Source organism: Cynara cardunculus (assembly GCF_001531365.2).
Source record: "Cynara cardunculus var. scolymus isolate 2C chromosome LG 16, CcrdV1, whole genome shotgun sequence".
NCBI lineage: Eukaryota > Viridiplantae > Streptophyta > Magnoliopsida > Asterales > Asteraceae > Cynara > Cynara cardunculus.
The window spans coordinates 15,599,832-15,618,572 of NC_037543.1; the positions used below are offsets into that span (position 1 = coordinate 15,599,832).

The 18,741-nt window shown below is 35.5% G+C and overlaps 1 pseudogene; it reads left to right on the top strand.

The window, feature by feature from the left end:
* Positions 1-12,119: 12,119 nt before the first annotated feature.
* Positions 12,120-12,294, top strand: LOC112499746 (annotated as a pseudogene).
* The last annotated feature ends 6,447 nt before the right edge of the window (positions 12,295-18,741 follow it).

Here is an 18,741-nt window from a genome sequence, read left to right on the forward strand (position 1 = left end):
GTGACATAATTCAAGGGAACTTAAAGATAAATAAAGTTTCTTATATGGAAGGGCTTGAACATAATTTGTTTAGTCTATGTCAGTTATGCGATAAAAATCTAGATGTAAGCTTTAAATTAAACTGGGTGTAGTGTCTTAACCGCAGATGGTAAGAAGATTTTAGCCGGAATAATATAAACAAACCTCTACACTATTGACCTATCCAACCTGAAAGTAGATACTGATGTCTACTTGTTGTCCAAAGCCTTTATGCAACACAACCTGTTAAGGCATAGACGCCTTTCCCATTTGAAATTTAAGAATTTGGGTAAGTTGGTTTTTGATGGTTTGGTTAAAGGGTTACATGATCTGAAATTTCAAAAAGACCACGTTTGTGTCGCATGTAAATTAGGGAAGATGAAAAGAGCTCTCACAAATGGATCTTTATGGTCCGATGAGAGTACAAAGTATCAACGATAAACACTATGTTTTGGTCAATGATTTTTCAAGGTACACATGGGTAAAATTCCTGAGATCTAAAGGTGAAGCCTCGGAGATTATTATTTCATTCTTGAAGAACGTTAAAGTTAATTTGCAGTTGTCTATTTAGAAGCTAAGAACAGATAATGGAACTGAGTTTAAAAACAAGACTCTGGTCTCTTACTTAGATTCAATTGGTATCTTTCATACATTCTCTGCATCCCGGACACAGCAACAAAATGGTGTCATTGAGCGTAAAAACGGAACTTTAATGGAAGCAAGACAAACTCTTCTCGCATATTCTAAGTTTCCATTATTCCTTTGGGCTGAAGCTATTGATACAACGTGTTTTACTCAGAACCGCTCCATTTTCAATAAGAGGTTTGTTAAAATACCTTATGATCTTATAAGTAAACAAATATCTAATATCAAATTCTTCCGAGTTTTTGGTTGCAACAATTTTTTTTTAAAAGACAAAGAGGATAGACTAAAGCATAGTGCTATGGCTGATAAAGCAATTTTCATTAGATAGTCTAAGAATTCTACAGCATATCGGGTCTACAACAAACGGACAAGGATAGTGAATGAGAGCATAAACGTATCATTTGATGAAGCTGTTGATTTGGCTTCTGGACAAGACAGTTCAGAACCCGTGCTAACAAATAAACTTTTGCATCAAGCAAATCTAGACGAAGCTTCTACATCTAAATCTAAACCTTCTAAACTGAATTTATTATTTTAGAATTTTGATGATGAATATCTTGGTGCTAAAATTGACAGTCCAAATGTTTCTTCCAGGATCAATGAAGTTCCTTCCGAAGAACAAATATCAGGTTCATCTGTAGAATCAATTCAAGAAGAACAAGTTTGTCCTCATTCATGTGAAGAGAGTCCAATGAATACTCTGCCATAAGTCATCGTGGTTCAAGCTGAAAACATTCAGACTCTTTTAGAAAATCAGACTGTTACAGATCCTAATGATGATCCTTCACCTAAACCAGTTCGGGACAATTCCCTTAGTAGCTATATAGATCAAAATTTAGATCAGTCCTCTTACATTCCATTACCTCATAGGAGTAAATGGACTAAGGACCTCCAATAAGTCAAATTATTGGTGATCCAAATTCATATGTACAAACAAGGTCTGCTACAGAGAATGAGTGTATGTATGCAACTTTCTTGAGCAAAATTGAGCCAACTAAGGTGTTTGAAGTCTTAGCATATCCGGATTGGATAATGGTTGTGCAAGAGGAGCTGAATCAGTTTGAAAGTCTAAAAGTTTGGAGATTGGTTCCACGTCCTAAAGACAAGACAATCATTGGTACTAAGTGGGTATTCAAAAATAACAAGACAATCATTGGTACTAAGACATTCATCGGACGATGAAATAAAACAATAAACTCAATGCAATTATAACCCAATCAGACAATATAAACTAGAATTCTAGCAACATATATTGTGAAGATATAACAATCAGTTATATCCGAGCATTAGGGAACTCACCTTAGCCAAACCTTATTTTGATATCTGTTTTTTCTTCTCAATTCCTTTAATCTTCTAAGATCACTTTTTAAGGAAAGAAGTGTAGAAACCTTCTTCCAATGTTCTACACTTCCTATAAATGGTAAGGAGTTGATGGGGGCAGTGCATGGGCAAGCACCTCCCCCCCCACATGGAGCCTATTTTCAATAAAATTATCATCAAAAGATTATTATTAATCGCTTACAAATTTAAGGAAACAAGAGAATTGTAAACAAATTCCTCTATAACCTTTAATAAGCCGAACTCTAACCCCGAACATTCCATTATCAAACTACTTTAAAACCCGATCAATAATATCTGAAAACCGAATATTACATTGAATTTACGTACAATAATAGTTATCACTCCAGCATCCAAGCGGCACCTTATGAAGTTTTATATGGTCGAAAATGCAGAATGTTGTTGTGTTGAAATGAAGTGGGTGAGAAACAGTTAACTGGTCCATAGATTGTTCAGGTAACCTCTAAAAGGATTGAACATATGTAACCGAATTAAAACGGCTCAGGACCGACAAAAGAGTTATGTCGATAAGCACCGTAAACCGATTGAGTTTCCAGTAGAGGATTTCGTGATGTTGAAAGTCTCTTCATGGAAGGGTGTAGTCAGATTTGGAAATAGAGGTAAGTTCAGTCCGAGGTATATTGGACCGTTCAGAATTTGCAAACGGGTTGGATTGGTTGTTTATCAATTGGAGCTGCCAAAGGAGTTCAGTTCGATTCATAACACTTTATATTTCTAACTTGCGAAAGTGTTTGGCAGATCCGCATCTGGCAGTACCGTTACTGGAAGTAAAACTGGATAGCAAGCTGAACTTTGTGGAAACACCTGAAGCTGTCACTAACCAGAAAATGAAAGTGTTAAGGAACAAAGAGATCAATCTTGTGAAAGTTCAGTGACATTTCCATAAGGGTTCAGAAGCAACCTGAGAATTGGAATCAGAAATGGAAGTTGAGTATTTGTGGTTGTTCGATTGATTGAACTCCGGGACAGAATTCTTTTGAGGGGTGGATAGTGTTATAACCGGGTTCCGGTTATATAACTTGAGGTAATTATTTGGTTATGTGGTTATTTGTTAATATTAAGAAGCATGTATGCATGAATATGTGTATATATGTGTGCATGTTTATGCATGTGAATGTGGGTGTGTGAAGGAGGGGTTTTATATTAAAAAGCCTTCACCACCTTTATATGGCAAGGTATTTAAAGGAGAAATTTTGAGAAGGCATTTCACCTGCCATTTTTGGAAAGTTTGTAAGGAGAGAAGAGGAAGGATTCTGTGTGTATTTGATAAACTGAGAACTTGAAGTTGTGATCAAGTTGAAAACTGATTCTATGTGATTTCATCTTCAAAATTTGCATAAGGTGAGTTTTTACAGCAGTCTTTGAATTCAAATATATTACTACTGTTAAAATATTGGTTTCCATGTTGTTAAAAGTTTGTGAACATATCTGTTATAGATACATTGTATATGTTCTTAAGTTTTTATGCATGGTTCGATAAGGACTCTTATCGGACACTGTGTTGTCCGATGAGGGACCCTTATCGCACATGCCTTGATCGGCAAGAATATTTGTGTTTTTATGTGTTGTTCGGTGAGGACCTTTACCGGACAAAGCTTTGTCCAGTGAGGACCTTTATCGGACAGGGTGTTATCCGGATTGGGCATCTTATCACCCAAGTAGTAACCGACCGGTGAGAATGTTATCGGTCATAGTGTTGAGCGTTGAGGATATTCATCGATCATAGTATTGACCGGTGAGGGTGTCTTATCACCCAAGTGTTGTTCGGTGAGTGTTGTCCGGATTTAATGTTGTCCGGTGAAATCATGCCCAGCCAAGTGTTGTCTAATGAGGACTAATATTACCATTATGTATCCTTCAAATGTTGTTTTTAAATTGAGAAATGTACTGTTATATTCAAAAACTGTTGAGAAGAGTAAACTATTTTTGAAAGTTATTTTGAGATAACACTGGAATTGAGTTTAGAACTGTGAAAGTTCTTGAGATAAAGTTTCTAATATGAAACTGTTTTTGAGGCCGTTATTGGCTAAAACAACAGATTTATCTGTATTTAATGAGGAAACAAGGGTGACATATCAAGGAGAGATGTACCATGGGATAAAGGTGGCATATCAAGAAGAGGTGTACCATGGGATAAGGGTGGCATATCAAGGAGAGGTGTACTTTGGATAAGGGTGGCAATTGTGAGATCTGTTACTATTGTAGGTCTTGTTGTCACATTCAAAAGATGAGATAATTCTGAGTTAACATTTCTTTGTGACATGAAGACTTAGAAACATTGCTCTTATTGAAATGATAACAATGATGTTATTGACAAGGGGGAAATGGATTATAGCCGGAGGCATTAATTGCCCGTGTTTCAAATGTTTTTGGGATATCGGATATTATGTTTTGACTGCGCAAAAGAGTAAAGATTTGAAAAAAAACCCGGAGGGTCTTTGGTTATTATTCAATTCAATTTTCTTATAAGTTCAAAACATTTCTTATTCTAAAAAAGCTTTAGTTAATAACCAAGAGCTATGGTTGATGGTATTTCTCTATATGCTTTTGAAAGTTGAGTTTATAAGCTCTGATCTTTATGAGATTTAAGATCTTTGAGAAGTATGTACCGAATGTCAATAAGGACCTGAGTGGTTATATTTTCTGTGCGGTAAGAAATGTATTTGTAACTTGCAGTTTGTTGTATTACTGGAGTTATACTTTATCAAAGTTGTTGGATGTTCAAATGTGATTTTTATAACAGGTTTTGGTGATCTTCACCCTGTAATTGCAAAGAAGGGGTTTTCTCACTAGACCTTATGGTCTAATCATCATTTTGTGTTTTAAAAATATGCATTGCAGGTCAGGCTTTGTCCAGGGATAAAGGGAAGGGGCAAATGTGATTATTGTTCTATTATGCTTAACTGCTCTATGAAGATCAACTTATTATCTTATGGATTTTTGGATTGCTTGTTATTTATACAAGTGGTGTACAAGAATGTTATTTTTGGAATTTTTGAGTTGTAAATTATGTAATATAGCTTCTTGTACTGTTGGGAGCAAAGTTGTGTTATTGTATTTCTTATATATGAAATACATGTTTATATGCAAACGTGGAAAGTGGGTTGTTACAAACAATTTTTTCTAAAGCTTTATATTTTGATCTTAAACCCAATGACCACCACTTAAACCCAAAAATGTCAGCGGAATACCCAATCATCCTGAAAATTCTCAAAGGACATCCTATAGCCTATGCTTTAACTACAACTGCAGATGTTCCACTCGTCTATCTCCAGTAGTTCTGGTATACATTATCTTACATAAAAGACGGAAACCAGTTCTACTATGAAGGCCATGTGGATCATTTTCTGAGCAGGCTAACACTGAAAAGATTGTGGAGAATTCTAAACCTGCCAAACCAAACTCTATACCTGGAAGAGAAGAATTTGAAGAGTTTGTTTCAGATGAAGAAATTTGTGTTGATATAAAGAAGTTGGAATATTTTGGAATCCTTAACCATTCGTCATAGTTTAACAAGTTCCTACCATATGTATGGCATCTTCTGTTCTCAATCTTGAACAGATGCCTTACTTCGAAGACTGCTGGCGTTGATAGTTCCAACATAGCGTTTCTTAAATTCTTCCATGACATAGTGTTCACCAGGCACTGTGGCTTCATAATAGTTCATTTGGAATGAACTAGTAGAGTTGGTTCACGCTAAGAAGTTTGCCTCAAGAGCAAGAAAGTTTATTGCATTCCAGAGATTTTTGTAGCTGATCATCAGATCGATTAAGTTGTCTAACAAATAAATACCTTCAAGACTTGACAGACAACTTAGAATATGAAAGGAAGTTCCTTTGACCTCATTCTGAAGTTGAAGATATTGATTCAATAATGAATACTCCAGATGAACTGTTTGCCTATGCCGACCAGAGTTCTCAATATGTGATAGAGTATAGGAGAGTGATAGTTCATACAGTCCACCCAGAGCCGGAGGGACTTACCTAGGGACCAACCCATGCCTTAGTTGAGTGTAGCGAGGGTCTAAGTCTATATGAGCGGTCATTTACACAGGGTATTTGAACAGGGTTGTGAGCAGAGAGAAAATGTATTTACGAGGGGCTTGGTGGGGAGAAACTCTGATTAGGCAATTTCCAAAAGCAGTGCTTCCTCAACTACTTCAAGTTCGGTAGACACTGAGTCTGATGATGATGATAATGATGATGGTCAAGCTGAAGATAAGTCAATTGCTGCTGATAATGACTCAGATGATGATAATGATGATGACAATGATAAAAATTCGGTTGATGCTTAACAGATAAACATTGAAGAGCATCAACCAATGCAATTTACTTTTGATGATGCTATTCCGAATTTTGATTATGAGGCAGAGATTGGCAATACTTTAGAAGGTTTAAGGATGGATGAGGGAGCTCTAGTTGAAAATACAGAGAGGTTGAGCGATTAGGAAGGAAAAAACAATGGTGAATGTGTGACGGGAACGGAAGAACAAGTGGTAGTTCCTCTCGAAAACTTATAGGAGAAGACGGGTAGCCACATCTACTATTGACATTCATTCATTGAATGTTGATATTGAAGAAGATATAATTCACCCACCTATGCACTTACACACCCTCCAAGTCACTCTGATGCCTCTCAACGGGTATCAGTTTCACTTTCTTCTGGGAATATTGCACAAAATAAATCTATTCCTCACTCGAAAGAATTAGATATTGAAACAAGTAGACAACTGCCCCAGTCTACGAATTCTTTGAATATCACGTCAAGTTTAGAGCCCTTATACACTTTATAAACACATAATATTCGAGCATCTATTCCTAAACTTGTTGTTCTTATTGAACATGCCAGAACGACAAGAGTAGAGTCACCTGATGACTTTCTATGAGGACTTGTCATAAGTCCTACCAGCTCTAATGTTATTCCAACGCTGAACGTAGACACGACAGTTTATTCAACTGTTGTTTCAACTGGAAATCTATGTGATCTAGGAGTTACCTTACCCGACTTTGTGTCGAGAATTTCTGAACGGCGCCCTAAAGGCTGTTCAAGATACTTTGATGGAAGAAATAAGGGGTCGTAAGAGTTTGTTGAAGAGAAAGCAACCAGCTTCTGAAGAATAAATTCGTGCTCCACCGCCATCACCTCAATCCCAACCGAAACAAGAACAAAACTTCTCGGTGGATGGTCTGAAGTCCATGTTGTATGCAAAAGATGATTTCTCAACCAAACATGGACTCGGCGGATGCAAAATTGGTTGTTATGCTAAGGCAATTAATTGAAGAAACCGAAACCCTTAGAGCCTCAGAGTTTCATAACTTCCAGAGCGTTGTTATCTCGAGCTTGTCAAAGCTTGGTTCAATAATTTTCTCTTCTTCCGAAAACCTACAAAATTTCTTAATGCACTTACTGAACATGTTTCTATTCTGGAAACTTCATGAAAACTCAGGCCACTACTCGTAAAAGAAGGCATAATGACCAGGACGATCCTGATCACCATGATAGGAGTACAAGAGATAAAGAGTGGTCGAGTCTTTAGGATTACAGGGAGTAGAGCTGAAGGACAATGTATGTAAACCCAGATATTGAGCCGATGGTTGAAAAGCCGAAGGTCTCCACTATAGAAACAAAAAGGTTACTAAGTTTGTCAGCTAATGTTGGAACTAATGATGTGTTTGTTGATGAAGTAGGTGGAGGTCAGGATTTCAATATTGAATCAGAAGGAGAAGATGTTGTTGATTCAGATGAATTGTTGTTTGACTTTGAAGTAGACATAGATGATGATCAAACAAGTTTTCCTTTTTCGATCGATTCGAAAGAAGATCTTGAACCATTCTTCGCAGAACCATCTAGTGCTCCTAGTACATCTTCTATACCTCACACTACAAATGCTCAATCTTCAAGAAGGTATGTGCCTATCGCTGAAAAGCTAGAAACTCCAGGGTAGGACAGAGTTAGAATAAGAGAGTCTTATTTTAAAGACATATACACTGACATATTTGTTCGTCATTTGAAAGCTCTAAGTGCTGATAAAGTTTTGGATATTCGAAAAGAAACCATTGAATATTGCAAAGAGTATAAGTACTTCCTGAAAGCTAAACGGCAACCCATTTACTTTGTGCGAACAAAGCACCAGATTGTCTCGATAAAGAAGGTGGAAGCTAGAAGACTTGTAAGAGTTTGGTATCCAGTTTTCTATGTCACAAGGCAAGAAGGTAGAGAATGGTACTTTAGTGAAGCTGATTTTCCAAATATCTACTTGGAAGACTTAGAGTATATGTATCATGATTTCAGAAACCAGACTGTCAGATGGGAAGGAATCATCGGGGGATTAGAAGCCATAAAAAGATTTCTCAAGTGTCAGACCAAACTGCCTTCTGTTATAGATGTTCAGATGGGATATGAAAGTAGTCAAAAGCATGTCAATCTGAAGAAGCCGAATGAAGATTTAAAAGACGTTGATGGTTATCCTCTATACATGATTCTTGAAGATCCGGAGTTGGGTGTTATCTATGAAAACTCTGAGGGTTCCAAAAGGTTTCTTAGGTTTAGTGAAGTTAAGAAGTACAGTGATGGAACAATCAAGATTATCAGGAAGCAACTCGAGTTAAAGAAAGTTCAAGATGACAAAGCGTCAGGGTCTAACAAGATGAATTTGAGAGAAAGATTCTTACTAGTTAAAGTTCTGGAGTTGTTTGATGAGAAGATTGAGTACATGAATGCTATTAGAAGGTTTGAGACACATCTGGGTTTTAGACGTTCAAGATTTTTAATTTCTAGAGTTTGAATCTAAAGGGGGAGAATGTTGGGTTCAATGCTTTATGCTTTAAACTTGTATTCAAGCATTGTAGTTTCCCTTTGTATTTTCCTTAGTATAAATAGTATAAGTATCTTTATTTTAGTGTAACATTTTCATTTGAAGCATTGTAATCTTTGAAGATCAATACAAAAGTCTTTGAAGAACTTTCTCTCTCTACTAATTCATAATACTGCCATTGTTGATCTTGTTCGAGTTCTTAATAATTGTGTTTGATTGATTAATTTCTGGAACATCAAAAACCATAACGTTTTTGCTTTTATTTTTTTAATCTGAAACATTATTTAATCTGTATGTTTTTCATATTAAAACAAATTCAAGTATTTATTGATTCGAACCGAATTAATTTAGAATGGTTTAATTTTTTATTCAATTATTTTAATATTTCGTTCTTGGTTTGATTTTGATATAGTACGGTTTAATTCTAACATGAATTACATCCCTATTTGCCGTATTTGCACCGCTTCATGACCAAGTCTCATCGTTGATCAATAGACAAATGAAGGCTTGTCAAGATTATACCATCTTACACACAACTAGCGCAACATTTAGTTCTTTTTTTTTGAACATGTACTTTTTTTTCATTCCTTTTAAGGACTTCATTCTTATATATTTTGTAAGTACTCTCATTTACGATTCACGGGCATTACATTTCAAATTTTGGTCCCAGCCAAATACCAATTCGGATTTATGAATAGAAGAATCACGTGGCAACACAACTTTTGTTACGATATTAAACTAATCCATCACTAATTTTATGTCATCTTGCAGTTGTGTTTCATTTAATTTTACTTACAATTGATCCCATTTAAAAACACAACCTTTTCCATAATCTTGAACATCGAGTCAAAATACACACTATATTGCTTGATTATTGAACACATGATTAATTCAAAGCTCAACCAGATACCATTTAGACAATGGCAGACCCAGGAATTTTTCAGAGCGGATGTACCTTTAAGGTCGATCAAAAGCCTGTAAAGTCACGGTTTAACCTAGGGACGAGAAAAATTCAATTGTGTAGATTTGATACGATAAATTTTTTTATAAACGGAATCAACTTTAATTTTTGAGCAAAACGCAATATTACTTCTTACGCCTGACATGTTTTGGGCCGAATTTCACGGAATTTTCTTTTGGTTTTCTTGTTAATTTTTTTTTATTAACCTGGATATCCAACCCGTTATGCGAGCCGATTAATCCCAGGAAAACCACATGCTTTGCAAATAGCTCGAAGTCACCTCATTTGAACCTCCGTGGGCACAAAAGAATTTTTATTCCTACTTGGATTTGAACCTGGTTGATTTTTGTAATGGGCAGCAAACATAGCAACAATCTATACTATTTTATAAAACATTTGGCTAAAACTATTAAAATCTCTTAAAACTCTTAAAATCCCTTAAAACTCTTAAAAACGTACTATCCTTACCCCATTTTTATCGCCAACCCTAAACCCAATCCCATTTTTATCACCCCTAACCCAATCGTTTAATTCGATTGACCCTAAACCCAACCCCATTTTTATCGCCCCTAACCCAATTCGATGAAATCGTTTAATTCGATTGAGATGATATCGACTAGAGATGCATATATATTTGACATGTTCTTCAATCCATCAGTGTCAATCCAGAATCTAGAGGAGGTAATCGCAACGACTGGAAAAGATTGTAGTTTACAAGTTCATATTCGTTTTCTATTCATGTTTAATTTAATTTCTGTACTCAAGGAGGTGCTGTTTCATGGTTACTTGTTCCATATATCTTCAACCCATCTGATTTTGAATGGCAAAAGACTGTGGAAGTTTTTGATGAGTGGATCAATTGGCTTCTGTATAAAGATTTAATCGCACCCCTCTTTTTTTGTCCACTTTCCACCTCAATCCAAACAAGAAAAGCTGTTGCTTTTCAAACCATTTTGATGCAAAAATGCACTTTTCAAAGACAGACAATTCTGTTTAAGACAGGAGCTAAGCATCAATCAGACTTCACTTAAATCGCTGACTGTTTTTCATCTATATTGCACAGTGGTATCAGTCTTGATTGTTTTAGCTGTTGATTGTAAAAGTATATCACTGTGTTAGTTTTTGGTCTTAATTGCTCAAGACAGCTATTTCACAGTTATTTGCACAAGAGTTTTTTAAAGCATTGCAAGGTTTGGGTTTGGGTTTGGATAGAGATATCAGGCTGTGTTTTTCAGATTTTGGTTATACCTTGAATGGATATTTGAAGCTTATATGTCGTTAAATGATTAGGTGCTAAACAATCTCAAAATTCTTCTCACATAGATCACAATCATCACTATCACTGTGTGTTTCTGTGTGTGTAAAGGATTACAGTTTTGATCCCTTAATCATACATTCTGCAGTTTTCGATCGATTGCTTGATAGCTTTATTCCAGAAGCTGGATCAGAAAATGTTTATATCTTGTCTGTATTAAAGTATTTGGGTCTAATCATGTCCGTCTTCATCAATTGCACCTTGTCTCTTTTGATTTACATTGCTCAAGGTTTACACAGATAAGTGCAGCAGTTATAGTAAAGTGCACATCCATGGTTAACAATGGACATACACGCTGTTTGCTCATTATTACTAACCCTTATTCTCAGCATCCCTCTAAAAATGATCATGATAGCAGCTATTATATGTTGGACAAAACAGTGATGGCATGTGCCTGCTGCCTGTTGTTGAAACACTCAAATCACCAAATCTGTCAAAACCAAATTAACTTTTTGGTTGGTATAGCAGGTCTAAATTGTATTGCTTCTATGCGGGTTTCTCCACTGACTGAGACTAACTCGAACGATTTAGGCGGTTGCAACTCACCTGGAAAGCCAACAGCCCAAAGGTACGACTAATATTTTTTCAGAAAAATATTTATTTGAATCTTCACTCCGGTTAGGCGGGGGGGGGGGTGCTAGACAGACATTATCTTTTGTGGGGTTTTGAACAAAAATCAAGAGTTTGATCCAACTGTCGTACTTGAGTATCGTTAAGTACTATTCCCTTCCGATCTAGAGGTCGATTATTTGGACTTAAGTAAACAGCCCCTTAAGTAACATATATAAATGGTAACTCAACATATCATATGGACTTCATCTAATCATGTTGCAGAAGTTTTCAGTTGTTTAAAAAAAGCCATGGATCAGTTAAGTAAATAGGTCACATAAGATGGGGAATGGAGACCGTGTGTAAAAATAGTCGCTAAAAGTTCCATATCGGCCGAGTGAAGGATACAAAGGCCAGATGATGAACTATAAAAACCAAGGCCCAAGAAGAGAAAAAGCATACCTTTCTCGGCCTTTTGGCTAAGATCAAATGTAGTATTTGTTCTTATCAGTTTAATATCTTATATGTGGGCCATTGGTTTTTTATTGAGAAAAATTTATCACAATAGCTTTGCTATTGGGGTCTTTGAGAGTTGTCCTGGTGTTGCATTATCCTTGGCCTGGCTAACCCCTCTAATCTAAAGTTAAGAAAAGTTGCTTTATAATCCCATAAGCATAACTACTATGAAAACTCAAAACATGGAAGCAACAAATAACTATGACCAGGTGATGATGCCTTGGTGTTGCTCTGCTACCATGGCTTTGCATCTAGTAGTTGCATGATCATAAACAAGTTTCTGGTTTGTTTTAAGATGCATCTTTTCCATTTCTAGATCGATTAATCAATACCATGAAGTTCTAGAAAGGGGAGGCGAACAGATTTACATGTATATTAAACCTCTCGTAGATAGAACCAGGTAAGCATTATCCTTCTTAGTTACCGGGTAACATACTTGAACCTTGTCTTGCTTCTAACTAGGTAATATTCTCGGTGTTGTTTACCCTGTTGTATGATAAATTGGTGTAAATGATCGATATAAGCTACTAAATTTCATGTGATGATCTATTCGCATAGCTTTCATGATGTCTAGAAATATTCATTCAACACCTGTTAAACGAAAAAGATCCTGCAAATCAGTGAAAAGGTTCACTTTGTTTAGGATCTAGAATATGTCACTGAACCACGCGTCTAAATGATGTATCCATTCATAATAAGTGGGATCAAAGCTCAAATTTTTTTAGCATAAAACGGAACATAGAAACACCATGCGCACTAAGACATTTTATTAAGCAGAATTATATTACTACAAATGTCATTAAGCAGAAAAGTGTAGGTGAAATTCCTCAACACCTCGATTATGTCCATGAAAGTTCCTTTTTCGTTATAATATGCTTTGTGTAAAATACTAAGACAACTAACAGTTATGCGTTGTAAATAATAAAGGAATTGTTTGTAGAAGCCAGATTTATTCTAGAAATTAAGGGGTTGTTTACTAAATATTGAGTCAACTTTACCTTAGCAATGAACATGACAAGAGGATATCTTAAAACCATTGTAAATGAGTGCACGTCTTACAACAAGGCAGGAAGCAAGTAGGCAGGAAGCATTCCAATTCAATATATGATTTTACTTTCTGAGATTTTGTGCCTGCTGTTTTTTTATTAGAATCATATCAGTTTGGCTTTTCAATTCAGTTGGACCTGTGTCCTTACATGAATACATTGTTCTAACTATTAAATAATGAAAGCAAATAACTGGAGTTACTTTGTTTTGCAGGAAAAGTCCAATCAGCTCGCAGTCATCACAGGTCAGGTATATATACATACTTTCTTAGCTGAAAATGTTTCGATTCTTGGCTTCCATAATTTGATCACCAGCAATGTTTATACAGATTTGAACCCATGACATTTTAGGTTTACTAAAACATAGTTGCAACATTAATTCTCAATTAGTAAAACATAGTTGTAGATTTTGTATGCAGTCTTTCTTTCCCTTGCATACAGATTCGAACCCATGACTTATAGGATTTATTTTTATTTTTCTTGGCTAAAATACATAGACTTTTGAGACTGCAGCATTAATTTCAATTACTAGAAGCTGCATTTTTTAACTACATAATCTTACAGCTATGTTTTAACTACATTATCTGTAGTTCTTAATGTTTACATTAACATATAACCTGTTTACATTTACTGGCTGCTGATGCAATGTGTTAATTGTGCATAATGGTCTTTGCTTCATATTTCTTAATAAGTGAACAAGGGAAATGTTTACTTTCAAATTTCCAGTTAAGATTTGACAGGAAAGCAACACAACTTTATCATTGAGATTTTCAGTCACAAAGATTTTCAACTTCTCAAATGTCACTTAAGTTGGTCCTGTTATTTAGAAATATGGCTGTGTGTTCAGAAGATGGTTTCCTGTTAGGTGCTGTGTGTTCAGAAGAGTACGAGGTTCTATTCGAAACCTCCCTTTCAGCTACTGGCTGCTGTGATGGTTTCCAGCAACTGGTAAATGGGTGCATTTCTATATATGGAAGAAGAAATTGACACTTACAGTAACACTTGGAACTGCTTTATTAGTTTTTTATGCAAAATTGTGGCTCCATAGAGAATTTAATCGAAGTCTTTGAATAGATGCCTAGGAAAAATGTATTGTCATGGACTGTGCTCAGTCAAGGTCTTGCAAACAACAGGTTGGATAAAATGCTTGACTTACAGTCATTATCTGCACTTGTATATCCATAATTGTACTTCTCTTGCTCTTCCTCTGGATCTCTTCTTGGTTGAGGTAGCAGTATTCCCTGTGTGCATGACACAAATTAAAAATGCACTAAAATAATGGAACTTGAACAAATAAGAGAAAGGTGATTAATTTAATTTATGTACTTTCTAATTGAACACTACATATTGCATTTGGATGGATTTTGGATTGTTATCGTCGTTTTCGTTGTTATATCTGGAAGTTTAGGGTTTGAGTTTGTTGATTAATTCTCTATTCAGTCTGTTCGTTCAATACATCTTTTAAGTATGGGTTTTATACATGTTTATGTGGATCTCTGATTAGAAATAGCAACTGATTGGCTTCTTGGACAAAGAATCTTTATCATGTCTGGCAATGGAAGATTGTCAAGGATTGGGGATTGTATATGATCTTTTTATTTAAAGATATGGCCGTATGAGGGCTGTTAATACAGATAAGATATTTCAACTGTTTAATGAACAGGACCAAGTTTGGATTTTTACATTCTTCATTATCCATTGTTGATCAATGTTTCAAACAAGTTGGCTTCAAAATGTTTTTAAAGGTTGCTGCATCTCTACATATTCGTAATAGGTTGGCTTCAAAATGTCCTTCCACAAGGACCAAGGTACATTTGCTTCTCCTCTCCCTCTCTAAACTAATTTAATAGAATGTTACTGAGTATTGCAAGAAATTCACCAAAAAAATCCTGCAGTATTAGCATTTAAGTGTCAATGTTAATACTTGGATGATATATTGGATCGTGGAAGGAGTCACTCTGTAGGTAATATTTCGACCCTATTGCAGTATGAAAAGATTGAGAAGATTGGTGAAGGAACATATGGTGTGATAGAATAACCAATAAAACTATTGCTTTGAAGAAGATTCGTCTGGAGCAAAAAGATGAGGGAGTTCCAAGCACAACTACAAGAGAAATCTCGATGTTGAAAGAGATGGAACATGAAAACATTGTTAGGTATATTTGAATGTTAGGACAGTCTTATGAATTTAGTTAAGCAATAACCAGCTATTTTATTTGGCATCTAGGCCTCTGATATTTGGGTTTCAATAGATGGTGCATGCTCTTATATATATGACTTACAAGAAATGAAGTGGAAATTGGGATGCTTGTTTTCAAATATGTAATTTTACCGCAATAAGTAGCCAAAACCCAAGGTCTATGAAATCTTTTATTTGAGATTGGATTAGTGGCCCTATATAAGACCTCCAATTTCTTTCTCTGTTATTGTGTAAAAATCTATCATTGACAAAGGCCATCTGATAATTTGATCTGACAATGTTTCCTTTCAATCTATATATGCTTCACTCTCCAACATTTCTCTTTTAGGCTCCATCATTCCTGTTTGCTTTCTACCTGAATGGCTTTCACTCTCCACTATTCTCAAAAGAAAGAACATTGCAATTAATGTTTGCAATTGTTAAGACTGTAATTCTACTTCTGCAATAAGTAAGTTTATTGCTTGCGTAGATAGACAATTGGATTTTAATGCTTAGAGGTCAAATTTTGTGTCATATTAAAGAAGAACTTAAAATGAGAACCAATGTTTCTATTAGTTTTACTCGATTATATATATGAAACTTCATATAGCTTTTCAACGATCTGTGACTCTGCTTCTATAATTGTGGATGTCAATATACCTTAAGCCTCTACTAAGATCAAGAACATGTATATGTCCACCCGAAACATGGATGTTTGAAGTTTCAAGTTATGAAGTCTTAGGGGCCGTTTACCAAACACTTACCCGGGTAAGTGCTTACCAAGTCACATTACCTCACTGGATTAATATGGTAAGGACTAAGAGTCTTACCCGGTAAATGAGGGCGATGACTCTTACCACGGTAAGCGCTTACCAGGTGAATTGTTGCATACAATGTCATTTTGATGGATTAAAATCGTATCCAGTAAGTAAATAATAGTGTTAAAATTTTATCGGTAAGCACTTACCGGGTAATTTTTCTCATCGGATGAACATGGCAAGGGCCAAGAATCTTACCCGGTAAGAGCAATGATAAGGATGGAGAGTCTTACCCGGTAAGTGAGGGTGACGACTCTTACCTGGGTAAGCGCTTACCTGGTAAATTGTTGCATAGGAGACTTTTTGATGTATTACAATATTACCCAATAAAATAAATTATAGTGTTGACTCCTAAAGTTAAGCACTTACCGGGTAAGCATGTAGGTAAACAGCCTCTTAGTTTAAATTAAAAGAGAACACTCAAGACTTGGTACAGGGATGGCCAGTTGCTGCTCTTGGCACTCTCAAGCCTTCCTTACCTTCTCCCAACCAAAACCTGTGTCTGTTCTTAATTCAAAAATTTGCTTAGGGTTAGATAATTTATTATAGATGTAACTTAAATTGATAAAAGTTCATACATCATGTGTTTTTTTAGTATATCTGCTGCCAATAGATTATTTATTGAATGATATATGTTTGGTGACAGGTTACATGATGTCGTGCACAATGACAAACGTCTGTATTTGGTCTTTGAGTACCTAGACTTAGACTTGAAGAAACACATGGACTCTTGTCCGGAGCTCTCAAAGGATCCTCGTCTTGTAAAAGTGAGTAATCCTTTCATGCCTCCTAGAGGTTGGTGTTTACCCTAGGACTGAACTTAGTTGAAATACCAATGGTTTCCAAGTTCAATAACATTCTCTCTAGAAGTTTACAGTAAGTACATGAAGGCCCTTTTCTGAGAGGATTTGGATACCAAACAAACAACATAGTGCAGTTTGTAGGGATGGTAGTGAAGATCCTTTCAGATTTTCTTGCATGATAAATTTCCCAACTGTGATGTACAATTTGATACCGCGAACATGATAAATTTAGGAATTGCTATTCTGATTTGCTTTCTTACATTGTACTATTGTAGAGCTAGCTTTGTTAGATGTATTGATAAAATTGTGAGAGTCGATATGAGTAGTTGTTGCTTATTCAGATTGTAAAAAATTTCTTCTTTCAATATATCAGGTTCAAATCTATCAGGTTCAAATATTTTACGTATCTCATTTGAATCTTCACACACACACACACACACACACACACACATATATATATATATATATATATACAACCCCCCCCCCAACAAGACCTATTCTTGTAATCTTTCATTAGGTTTCTGCAGTCCTTATTCAGAATCAAACAGTTGACTTTCTTTAAGAAGGTCAAAGAACGATTATATTTAGAAGTTGGGGTTTTGATATGATATGAAGGATAAACATACATGAAATGTTTAGGTTTTGGTAAATTGATCATAAATAGTGTAAGTCTTGTGGAAAGAATTTCATTAATTGAACCTGCAAGTGTTGGATAATTGGAAGTTAGAATTGTGTAGCATGCAATGTGGATTGAGTTGGCAGGGCTTTATGCTCTAGATTAACTGTGTTTCGCCCGGAAGCTGTAATGTTTCTTGTGGTGGGGTTTGGGATGATACATATGCGCTCCATTTTATTTTATATTGCTTTGGTGATGATATTTATAGCTTTGTCTAAGGGATCGTTTACTAAACACTTATGAATAAGCGTTTACCAAGTCAATTATCTTACCGGTTGAGCATACATAACAAGAATCGAGAATTTTATGCGGTAAATGAGGGTGTTGACTCTTATCTGGTAAGCGCGTACCAAGTAAGTACCAATCCACTTTGATTGCCGGAAATGTTACCTGATAAGGTAACCGAGGGCGGTGACTATTGTCGGTAAACATTTACGTGATAAGTGTTTGATATACATGCGAATGATCGTGTGAGAAGAAGATTTAAGGTGAGAAACGTAAGAAGGAATATGAACCATTGATCACCTTTAATCTCAAACCCACCCAAGAAAATCGCGCTTGATTCGGGGATTGATCTGGTGCATCTCATTCTAATGTGTATCCAAGCGTGAAGATCATTTCTTACGTTTTGCTCTCCTTCTCACCGAAACCCAACGCTTGATATACAACCCCAAGTTTTTATGTTGTGTTCTAACTGTATTGAAATGTTGTTGTGACCATAGTATAACAAATTCCAGAAGGCAAAAAATTCAAGCATAATCAAATGGGTAGCAAAGTCCTATCATATAAATTCTAGCATACTTTTCTCTTTTTTTGCATCCATGGCCATTATTTTCATTGTTCATTTGGGAATGCAATACCATTTGTACATACAACCAGTAAATTATATAAATGTTTTGATTGATGTATGCTATTTTGCAAAATGATTTATATTTGTAAGGTAATTTATTAATTTAGAACATTTATCAACTGGTCATCGTTCATTAAATTTTAAATTATATAGAGGGTTAAAACGACAATTTTTACGTCATTCAGACATTGT